The 10,889-nt window shown below is 40.2% G+C and overlaps 1 pseudogene; it reads left to right on the top strand.

Annotated features, from left to right (window-relative positions):
* Positions 1 to 502: 502 nt before the first annotated feature.
* LOC100449797 (ferritin heavy chain-like) lies at positions 503 to 1,550 on the top strand (annotated as a pseudogene).
* Positions 1,551 to 10,889: the final 9,339 nt, after the last annotated feature.

Raw genomic sequence — 10,889 nt, 5'->3', positions numbered from 1 at the left:
GGCACGTGCCTGTAGTCCCAGCTACTTGGCAGGCTGAGGCAGGGGAATCACTTGAGAAGGAGTTTGCGGTGAGCCGAGATCACGCCATTGCACTCCAGCCTGGGCAACAAGAGTGAAACTCCGTTAAAAAAAAAAAAAAAAAAAAAAAAAGAAAGAAAAAGAATTTGCTTGTTCTTGTTTTTATTTCATTTTGATTCTTCTTATATCCTGTTTGCTTTGAAGTGTTTGTTTATATTTGGGGGTATGTGTAAGATGCTGATTCTAAGAGTCAAGGCTATACAAAACGGTGTACCCAACAATATATCTAGACATTCTTCATTGGGAGTCGCCGAGGTTTCCTGCTTCAACAGTGTTTGGATGTAGCACGGTGCTGGTCCTCCACCCCCAACCCCCACCCCACCCCTGCGGCTCACAGTCAGCCCTCTGCCGCCTCCTCACCGAGCCCTCAGACAGCTCCAAGGCCCCCGCTGCTCCAGTGCTGCACAGCTGCTGCCACCTCTCCTTAGCCTCCATGTCGACTACAGCCCCCTTGCGGGTGAGCCACCACTACCATACTGTTGGAGGGTCTTGACTGGGAGTCATCCAGATTCTTGGCATTTTGAACAAAGAATTGGACAAAATGCACAAGCAAAGCAACTAAAGGATGAAGCAAGGAAAGGATAGATTTACTGAAACAAAAGTACACTCCACAGAGAGCGGGAGCAGGCTGAGCAAGCAGTTCAAGAGTGCTAGTTACATAATTTTCTGGGGTTTAAACACTCTCTAGAGGTTTCCCATCGGTTACTTGGTTACACCCCATGTAAATGAAGATTTGGCCCACAACCAGTCTGATTGGTTGTGGGAGGGGACCAGCAGCTGAAGTGAAGTCACTGAGGTACTTTCTATTTTTCATCTGCAAAGCAGCACAAAGAGAGTAGTCTCTGATCTTTATGTTACTTGGGCATGGGGAGGGGTGTTTTCCCTTTGATTCAGTTCTAGGACATCAGTGCAAATTGGCCTTAGGTTCCCAGCCTCCAGACCCTATTCTCCTGCCTCACCACCAGAACACAGAGGCTGCCATCAACTGCCAGCTCAACCTGGAGCTCTACACCTCCTATCTCTTCCTGTCCGTATCTTGCTACTTTGACTGCGATGATGTGGCTTTGAAGAACTTTTCCAAGTACTTTCTTCACTAATCTTATGAGGAGAGGGAACATGCCGAGACACTGAAGATGCTGCAGAACCAGCAAGGTGGCTGAATCTTCCTTCAGGATATCAAGAAACCATACTGTAATGACTGGGAGAGCAGGCTGAATGCAATGGAGGGTGCATTACACTTGATAAAAAATGTGAATCAGTCACTACTGGAACTGCACAAACTGGCCACTGACAAAAATGACCACCACTGTGTTGACTTCATTGAGACACATTACCTGAATGAGCAGGTGAAATCCATCAAAGAATTGGGTGACCATGTGACCAACTCACACAAGATGGGAGCCCCTGAATCTGGCTTGGCAGACTGTCTCTTTGACAAGCTCACCCTGGGACAGAGCGATAATGAGAGCTAAGCTTTAGGCTAATTTTCCCATAACCATGGGTGACTTCCCTGGTCACCAAGGCAATGCATGCATGTTAGGGTTTCCTTTACCTTTTCTAGAAGTTGTACCAAAACATACACTTAAGTTCTTTGATTTGTACTATTCCTTCAAATAAAGACATTTGGTACACCCCCACCCCCCCAAAGAAAAGTCACTCCTCTTCATCATTATCAGCACAGCCCCATTCCCATTACTTCCTACCTATCCCTAAGATAATCTCATTCATCCTTCCTGAATTTTTTTTGTGCAAACAAGCAGCTATGTGTGTTTTATCCTTTTTTTCTTATATAAGGAATGGCATACTATAGATATTCTTTTGTTCTTTTTTTTCTCTTAACAGTATATTCTGGAAATCATTCCAAATTGGTTCTTATAGATTGTCTTTTTTCTTCTATATAGCTATACAATGCTCCATTTTGTAGATGTCATATAGTTTATTCAACCACTTCTCTATGTATGGGCATTTAGGTTGTTTCCAATACTTTGCAATTCTAAACAATGCTGCAACAAATAAACGTGTACATATGCATTGTGTTAGTTTATTTGCATTGCTAAAAAGGAATACTGTAGACTGGGTAATTTATGAAGAAAAAAGATTTATTTGGCTCATGGTTCCGCAGGCTGAACATGAAGCCTAGTGCCACGTCTGCTTCTGGTGAGGGCCTAAGGAAGCTTACAATCATGTTGAAAGGTGAGGGGAAGCCAATGAGTCACACGGTGAGAGAGAGAGCAAGAGAGAGAGGAAAGAAGGTGCCAGGCTCTTTTAAACAACCATATCTTACATGAACTCATAGAGTGAGAACTAACTCATTACTGTGAGGACTGCACCAAGCCATTCATGAGTGATCCGTCTCCATGACCCAAAAACCTTCCACTAGGCCCACCTCCAACACTGGAGGGCACATTTCAACACAGAATTTGGAAGGTACAAAACATCCAACATATATAATAAATGTTTGTGCTCTTGGAGGTATGTCTTCAAGGTGTTTCCTAGAAGTAGGATTGCTGAATCAAAAGTAAGTGAATATGTTGTTTTGATGGTATTGCCAAATTTTTCTCCAAGAGTTAGTATATTTTTAAATATTCTGTGTGACAAAATACGAAGTATACATAAAGCACTTTTGCTGCATTCCAAAGTACAATGGCTGCCTTGAAGAAAAGCATTTGTGCAAATATTTGAGTTGTGAGCTAAACTATCAATTTTTAAAAATGACACAGCAGTTTTTAATTGAAAAAACAAACTGACATCAGCAATAGTTATTCAGACTTAGGAATATGGCAGATATTTTCTCAAACATTAACAAAGTAAGCCTGGAAAAAAAAAAAAAGACAGTATTTGTTGCCAATTATGAAATCTGAGCTTTCACATGAAAATTAGAATTTTTGAAAACTGGTCCCACCACTATGAGTTTTCCATAACTTAAAGAATCTTCAGATGAGATGGTGGCAATTTTAACTGTTTGGATTTTTTTTTATACTGCATAATAAAATATGTCAACATTCAGAAGATATGTATAACTCATGAGCCAACATATTCAAAATGACCAATGCATAATGTTATAAAATCATACTTAAGTAAAAGATCCACTCAAAGAGCAAAATAGACAAAACTATATGGTTTCAGATTCCACATTCAAAAAATTCTTAAGAAACTACTATTTATCAGATCCTGGCATAATATCAAAGAATGCCCACAATTACCTGCAAAATCTATTAAACTACTTCTCCCTTCTCCAACTGCATAATTGCGTGAAACTAGATTTCCCTCAGATACTTCAACCAAACCAAAGTATTACAACACATCAATGCAAAATCCAATGTAAATTCAACTGTCTTCTCTTAAACCGCACATTAAAGACATGTAAAACAATGCCACTCTTCTAATTAATTTATTATTTTGGAAACTACAGTTATTTTTCATGAAAATACGTAACTTATTGTTGTAAGACTAAGACAGTTCAGATTGCTTCTATAACAAAATACCATAAGTTAGGTAGCATATAAAAACAGAAACATTTGTCTGATTTCTGGAGGCTGAGAAGTCAAAGATCAAGGCGCTGGGAGATTCAGTGTCTGGTGAAGAGTTGCTTTCTGGTTCATAGATGGTATCTTTTCCCTGAGTCCTCACATGGGGGAAGAGGCAAGGGAGCTCCCTTAAGCCCTTTTATAAGGGCATTAATCTGATTCATGAGGGCTCTGCCCTCATGACCTAGTCATCTTCCAAATGCCTCATCTAATACCATCACCTTGGGGGTTAGGATTCTAACATGTGAATTTTGGGGCAGAGGGACAAACATTCAGACCATAGCACTAATGTTACAGTAATGGTTTTATTATCATCATTTTTGTTCCTGTTTATCTGTTTTATTATGCTAAAATATATATAGCAGAAAATTTGCTATTTTAAGAATTTTTTTTGTTTTTTTTATTATTATACTTTAAGTTCTAGGGTACATGTGCACAACATGCAGGTTTGTTACATAGGTATACACGTGCCATGTTGGTTTGCTGCACCCATCAACTCATGATTTACATTAGGTATTTCTCCCAATGCTAGCTCTCGCCCAGCTCCCCACCCTCAACCGGCCCCAGTGTGTGATATCCTCCACCCTATGTCCATGTGTCCTCATTGTTCAACTCCCATCTGTGAGTGAGAACATGCAGTGTTTGGTTTTCTGTCCTGTGATAGTTTGCTTAGAATGATGGTTTCCAGCTTCATCTATGTCCCTGCAAAGGACACGAACTCATTCTTTTTTATGGCTGCGTAGTATTCCATGGTGTATATGTGCCACATTTTCTTAATCCAATCTATCACTGATGGACATTTGGGTTGGTTCCAAGTCTTTGCTATTGTTAATAGTGCTGCAATAAACATACGTGTGCATGTGTCTTTATTGTAGAATGATTTATAATCCTTTGGGTATATGCCCAGTAATGGGATTGCTGGGTCAAATGGTATTTCTAGTTCTAGATCCTTGAGGAATCGCCACACTGTCTTCCACAATGGTTAAACTAATTTACACTCCCACCAACAGTCTAATAGTGTTCCTATTTCTCCACATCCTCTCCAGCATCTGTTGTTTCCTGACATTTTAATGATCACCACTCTACCTGGGTGAGATGGTATCTCACTGTGGTTTTGATTTGCATTTCTCTGATGAGCAGTGATGATGAGCATTTTTGCATATATCTGTTAGCTGCATAAATGTCTTCTTTTGAGAAGTGTCTGTTCATATCCTTTGCCCACTTTTGATGGGGTTGTTTTTTTCTTGTAAATTTGTTTAAGTTCTTTGTAGATTCTGGATATTAGCCCTTTGTCAGATCAGTAGATTGCAAAAATTTTCTCCCATTCTGTAGGTTGCCTGTTCACTCTGATGATAGTTTCTTTTGCTGTGCAGGAACTCTTTAGTTTAATTAGATCCCATTTATCTATTTTGGCTTCTGTTGCCATTGCATTTGGTGTTTTAGTCATAAAGTCTTTGCCCATGCCTATGTCCTGAATGGTATTGCCTAGGTTTTCTTCTAGGGTTTTTATGGTTTTAGGTCTTACATTTAAGTCTTTAATCCATCTAGAGTTAATTTTTGTACATGGTGTAAGGAAGGGATCCAGTTTCAGCTTTCTAAATATGGCTAGCACGTTTTCCCAACACCATTTATTAAATAGGGAATCCTTTCCCCATTGCTTGTTTTTGTCAGGTTTGTCAAAGATCAGATGGTTGTAGATGTGTGGCATTATTTCTGAGGCCTCTGTTCTGTTCCATTGGTCTATATATCTGTTTTGGTACCAGTACCATGCTGTTTTGGTTACTGTAGCCTTGTAGTATAGTTTGAAGTCAGGTAGCGTGATGCCTATAGCTGTGTTCTTTTTGCTTAGGATTGTCTTGGCTTTGTGGGCTCTTTTTTGGTTCCATACAAACTTTAAAGTAGTTTTTTCCAGTTATGTGAAGAAAGTCAGTGATAGCTTGACGGGGATAGCATTGAATCTATAAATTACTTTGGGCAGTATGGCCATTTTCACGATATTGATTCTTCCTATCCATGAGCATGGAATGTTCTTCCATTTGTTTGTGTCCTCTTTTATTTCATTGAGCAGTGGTTTGTAGTTCTCCTTGAAGAGGTCCTTCACATCCCTTGTAAGTTGGATTCCTGGGTATTTTATTTTCTTTGTAGTAATTGTGAATGGGAGTTCACTCATGATGTGGCTCTCTGTTTGTCTATTATTGGTGTATAGGAATGCTTGTGATTTTTGCACATTGATTTTGTATCCTGAGACTGCTAAAGTTGCTTATCAGCTTAAGTAAATTTTGGGTTGAGAAGATGGGGTTTTCTAAATATACAATCATGTCATGCAAACAGGGACAATTTGACTTCCTCTTTTCCTAATTGAATACCGTTTCTTTCTTTCTCTTGCCTGGATGCCCAAGCCAGAACTCCAACACTATGTTGAATAGGAGTGGTGAGAGGGCATCCTTGTCTTGCACCAGTTTTCAAAGGGAATGCTTCCAATTTTTGCCCATTCAGTATAATATCGGCTGTGGGTTTGTCATAAATAGCTCTTATTATTTTGAAATACGTTTCATCAATACCTAGTTTATTGGGAGTTTTTAGCATGAAGGGCTATTTAATTTTGTTGAAGGCCTTTTCTGCATCTATTGAAATAATCATTTGGTTTTTGTCGTTGGTTCTGTTTATGTGATGGATTACATTTATTGATTTGTGTATGTCGAACCAGCCTTGCATTCCAGGGATGAAACCAACTTGATCATGGTGGATAAGCTTTTTGATGGTGCTGCTGGATTTGGTTTGCCAGTATTTTATTGAGGATTTTTGCATTGATGTTCATCAGGGATATTGGCCTAAAATTCCCTTTTTTTGTTGTGTCTCTACCAGGCTTTGGTATCAGGATGATGCTAGCCTTATAAAATGAGTTAGGAAGGATTCCCTCTTTTTCTATTGATTGAAATAGTTTCAGAAGGAATGGTACCAGCTCCTCTTTTTACTCTGGTAGAATTCAGCTGTGAATCCATCTGATCCTGGACTTTTTTTGGTTGGTAGGCTATTAATCATTACCTCAATTTCAGAACCTGTTATTGGTCTATTCAGAGATTCAGCTTCCTCCTGGTTTAGTCTTGGGAGGCTGTATGTGTCCAGGAATTTATCCATTTCTTCTAGATTTTCTAGTTTATTTGTGTAGAAGTGTTTATAGTATTCTCTGATGATAGTTTGTATTTCTGTGGGATCAGTGGTGATATCCCCTTTATCATTTTTTATTGTGTCTATTTGATTCTTCTCTCTTTTCTTCTTTATTAGTCTTGCTAGCGGTCTATCAATTTTGCTGATCTTTTCAAAAAACAAGCTCCTGGATTCATTGATTTTTTGAAGGGTTTTTGTGTCTCTATCTCCTTTAGTTCTGCTCTGATCTTAGTTATTTCTTGCCTTCTGCTAGCTTTTGAATTTGTTTGCTCTTGCTTCCTAGTTCTTTTAATTGTGATGTTAGGGTGTCAATTTTAGATCTTTCCTGCTTTCTCTTGTGGGCATTTAGTGCTATAAATTTCCTTCTACACATTGCTTTAAATGTGTCCCAGAGATTCTGCTACATTGTGTCTTTGTTCTCATTGGTTTCAAAGAACATCTTTATTTCTGCCTTCATTTAATTATTTACCCAGTAGTCATTCAGGAGCAAGTTGTTCAGTTTCCATGTAGTTGAGCGGTTTTGAGTGAGTTTCTTAATCCTGAGTTATCATTGATTGCACTGTGGTCTGAGAGAAAGTTTGTTGTGATTTCTGTTCTTTTACATTTGATGAGGAGCGTTTTACTACCAATTATGTGGTCAGTTTTAGAATAAGTGTGATGTGGTGCTGAGAAGAATGTGTATTCTGTTGATTTGGGGTGTGGAGTTCTGTGGCTGTCTATTAGGTCTGCTTGGTCCAGAGCTGAGTTCAAGTCCTGGATATCCTTGTTAACCTTCTGTCTCGTTGATCTGTCTAATATTGACAGAGGGGTGTTAAAGTCTCCCATTATTATTGTGTGGGAGTCTAAGTCTCTTTTAGGTCTCTAAGAACTTGCTTTATGAATCTCGGTGCTCCTGTATTGGGTGCATATATATTTAGGCTAGTTAGCTCTTCTTGTTGAATTGATCCCTTCACCATTATGGAATGGACTTCTTTGTCTCTTTTGATCTTTGTTGGTTTAAAGTCTGTTTTATCAGAGACTAGGACTGCAACCCCTGCTTCTTTTGCTTTCCATTTGCTTGGTAGATCTTCCTCCATTCCTTTATTTTGAGCCTATGTGTGTCTTTGCACATGAAATGGGTCTCCTGAACATAGCACACCAATGGGTCTTGACTTTTTATCCAATTTGCCAGTCTGTGTCTTTTAATTGGAGCATTTTGCCCATTTACATTTAAGGTTAATATTGTTATGTTTGAATTTAATTCTATCATTATGATGCTAGCTGGTTATTTTGCCCATTAATTGATTCAGTTTCTTCATAGCATTGATGGTCTTTACCATTTGGCATGTTTTTGCAGTGGCTGGTACCAGTTGTTCCTTTCCATGTTTAGTGCTTCCTTCAGGAGCTCTTGTAAGGCAGGCCTGGTGGTGACAAAATCTCTCAGCATTTGCTTGTCTGTAAAGGATTTTATTTCTCCTTCACTTATGAAGCTTAGTTCAGCTGGATATGAGATTCTGGGTTGAAAATTCTTCCCTTTAAGAATGTTGAATATTGGCCCCCACTCTCTTCTGGCTTGTAGGGTTTCTGCCAAGAGATCTGCCTTTAGTCTAATGGGCTTCCCTTTGTGGATAACCTGACCTTTCTCTCTGGCTGCCCTTAACATTTTTTCCGTCATTTCAACCTTGGTGACTCTGACAATTATGGGTCTTGGGGTTGCTCTTCTCGAGGAATATCTCTGTGGTCTTCTCTGTATTTCCTGAATTTGAATGTTGACCTGCCTTGCTAGGTTAGGGAAGTTCTCCTGGATAGTATCCTGAAGAGTGTTTTCTAACTTGGTTCCATTCTCGCCGTCATTTTCCGGTACACCAATCAAACTTATATTTGGTCTTTTCGCATAGTCCCACATTTCTTGGAGGCTTTGTTTGTTTCTTTTCACTCTTTTTTTCTCTAACCTTGTCTTCTCACTTTACTTCATTAATTAGATCTTCAATCATGATATCCTTTCTTCCACTTGATTGAATCGGCTATTGGAGCTTGCACATGCATCACGAAGTTCTCACAGCATAGTTTTCAGCTCCATCAGGTCATTTAAGGTCTTCTCTACACTGTTTATTCTAGTTAGCCATTCATCTAACCTTTTTTCAAGATTTTTAGCTTCTTTGCAATAGGTTAGAACATGCTCCTTCAGCTCGGAGAAGTTTGTTATTACCGACCTTCTGAAGCCTACTTCTGTCAAACTCATCAAATTCATTCTCCATCCAGTTTTGTTCCCTTACTGGTGAGGAGCTGCGATCCTTTGGAGAAGAGGTGCTCTGTTTTTTGGAATTTTCAGATTTTCTGCTCTGGTTTCTTCCCATCTTTGTGGTTTTATCTACCTTTGGTCTTTGACGTTGGTGACCTACAAATGGGGTTTTGCTGTGGATGTCCTTTTTGTTGATGTTGATGCTCTTCCTTTCTGTTTGTTAGTTTTCCTTCTAACAGTTAGACCCCTCAGCTGCAGGTCTGTTGGAGTTTGCTGGAGGTCCACTCCAGACCCTGTTTGCCTGGGTATCACCAGTGGAGGCTGCAGAACAGCAAATATTGCTGCCTGATCCTTCCTCTGGAAGCTTTGTCCCAGAGGGGCACCCGCCTGTTTGAGGTGTCTGTCGGCCCCTACTGGGAGCTGTTTCCCAGTCAGGCTACACAGGGGTCAGGGACCCACTTGAGGAGGCAGTCTATCTGTTCTCAGAGCTGAAAGACCATGCTGAGGGAACCACTGCTCTCTTCAGAGCTGTCAGACAGGGACGTTTAAGTCTGCAGAAGCTGTCTGCTGACTTTTGTCCTACTATGCCCTACACCCAGAGGTGGAATCTATGGAGGCAGTAGGCCTTGCTAAGCTGCGGTGGGTTCCACCCAGTTCATGCTTCCAGGCCTCTTTGTTTACACTGTGAGATATTCAAGCCTCAGCAATGGCGGATGCCCCTACTCCCATCCCGCTGCAGCATCGCAGGTCGATCTCAGACTGCTGCGCTTGTAGTGAGCAAGGTTCCGTGGGCATGGGACCTGCCGAGCCAGGCATGGGAGGGAATCGCCTGGTCCGCCGGTTGCTAAGACCATGGGCAAAGTGCAGTATTTGGTCAGGAGTGTACTGTTTCTCAAGGTACAGTCTGTCATGGCTTCCCTTGGCTAGGAAAGGGAAATCCCCCGACGCCTTGCGCCCCACCCTGCTTCAGCTCACCCTTCATGGGCTGCACCCACTGTCCAACCAGTCACAGTGAGATGAACCAGGTACCTCATTTGGAAATACAGAAATCACCTGTCTTCTGCATTGATCTCACTGGGAGCTACAGACCGGAGCTGTTCCTATTCAGCCGTCTTGGAAGTGACTTTTTTTTTTTTTTTTTTTTTTTGAGATGGAATGTCACTCTGTCACCCAGGCTGGAGTGCAGCGGCACAATCTCGGCTCACTGCAACCTCCGCCTCCTGGGTTCAAGTGATTCTCCTGCCTCAGCGTCCCAAGTAGCTGGGACTATAGGCATGTGCCCCCATGCCCGGCTAATATTTTTTGTATTTTTAGTAGAGATGGGGTTTCACCATGTTAGCCAGGATGGTCTCGATCCCATTTTAAGAATTTTTAAGTGTGCAATTCAATGGTGTCTAATTTTATCACCACAAACAAAAACACTATGTTCTTGAAGCAATAACTCCCATTCCTTCCCTCCCCTAAGCCCTGGAAAACTTTAATCTACTCTGTCTCTATGAATTTGCCTATTCTAGACATTTCATATAATGTAACTATACAATATTTGTCCTTTTGTATCTGGTTTATTTCACCTAGCATACTGTTTTTCAGATTTATCCATGTTGTAGCAGAAGTTCATTCTCGTTTATGGCTGAATAATATTCCATTATATGTATATACCACATTTTGATGGTATTTAGCATTGCATTGATGGACATTTGTGTTGTTCACTCCTTTTGGCTATTGTGGAAAATGCTGCAATAAACATTGGTACACAAGCATGTGTTTGTGTTCTCACTTTCTACGAGTGGAATTGCTGGATTATACAGTAATTCTAGATTTACCATATATCCAATACTTTTTTGAAGTATTAATGTTATTTCTAATGAATCAAGAAATATTTTTAGATTTTCATT

The sequence above is a fragment of the Pongo abelii genome, chromosome 15 (assembly GCF_028885655.2).
Source record: "Pongo abelii isolate AG06213 chromosome 15, NHGRI_mPonAbe1-v2.0_pri, whole genome shotgun sequence".
Lineage (NCBI taxonomy): Eukaryota > Metazoa > Chordata > Mammalia > Primates > Hominidae > Pongo > Pongo abelii.
Note: the sequence above shows the minus strand (reverse complement) of the source record. Positions and strands in the feature narration are given on the sequence as shown.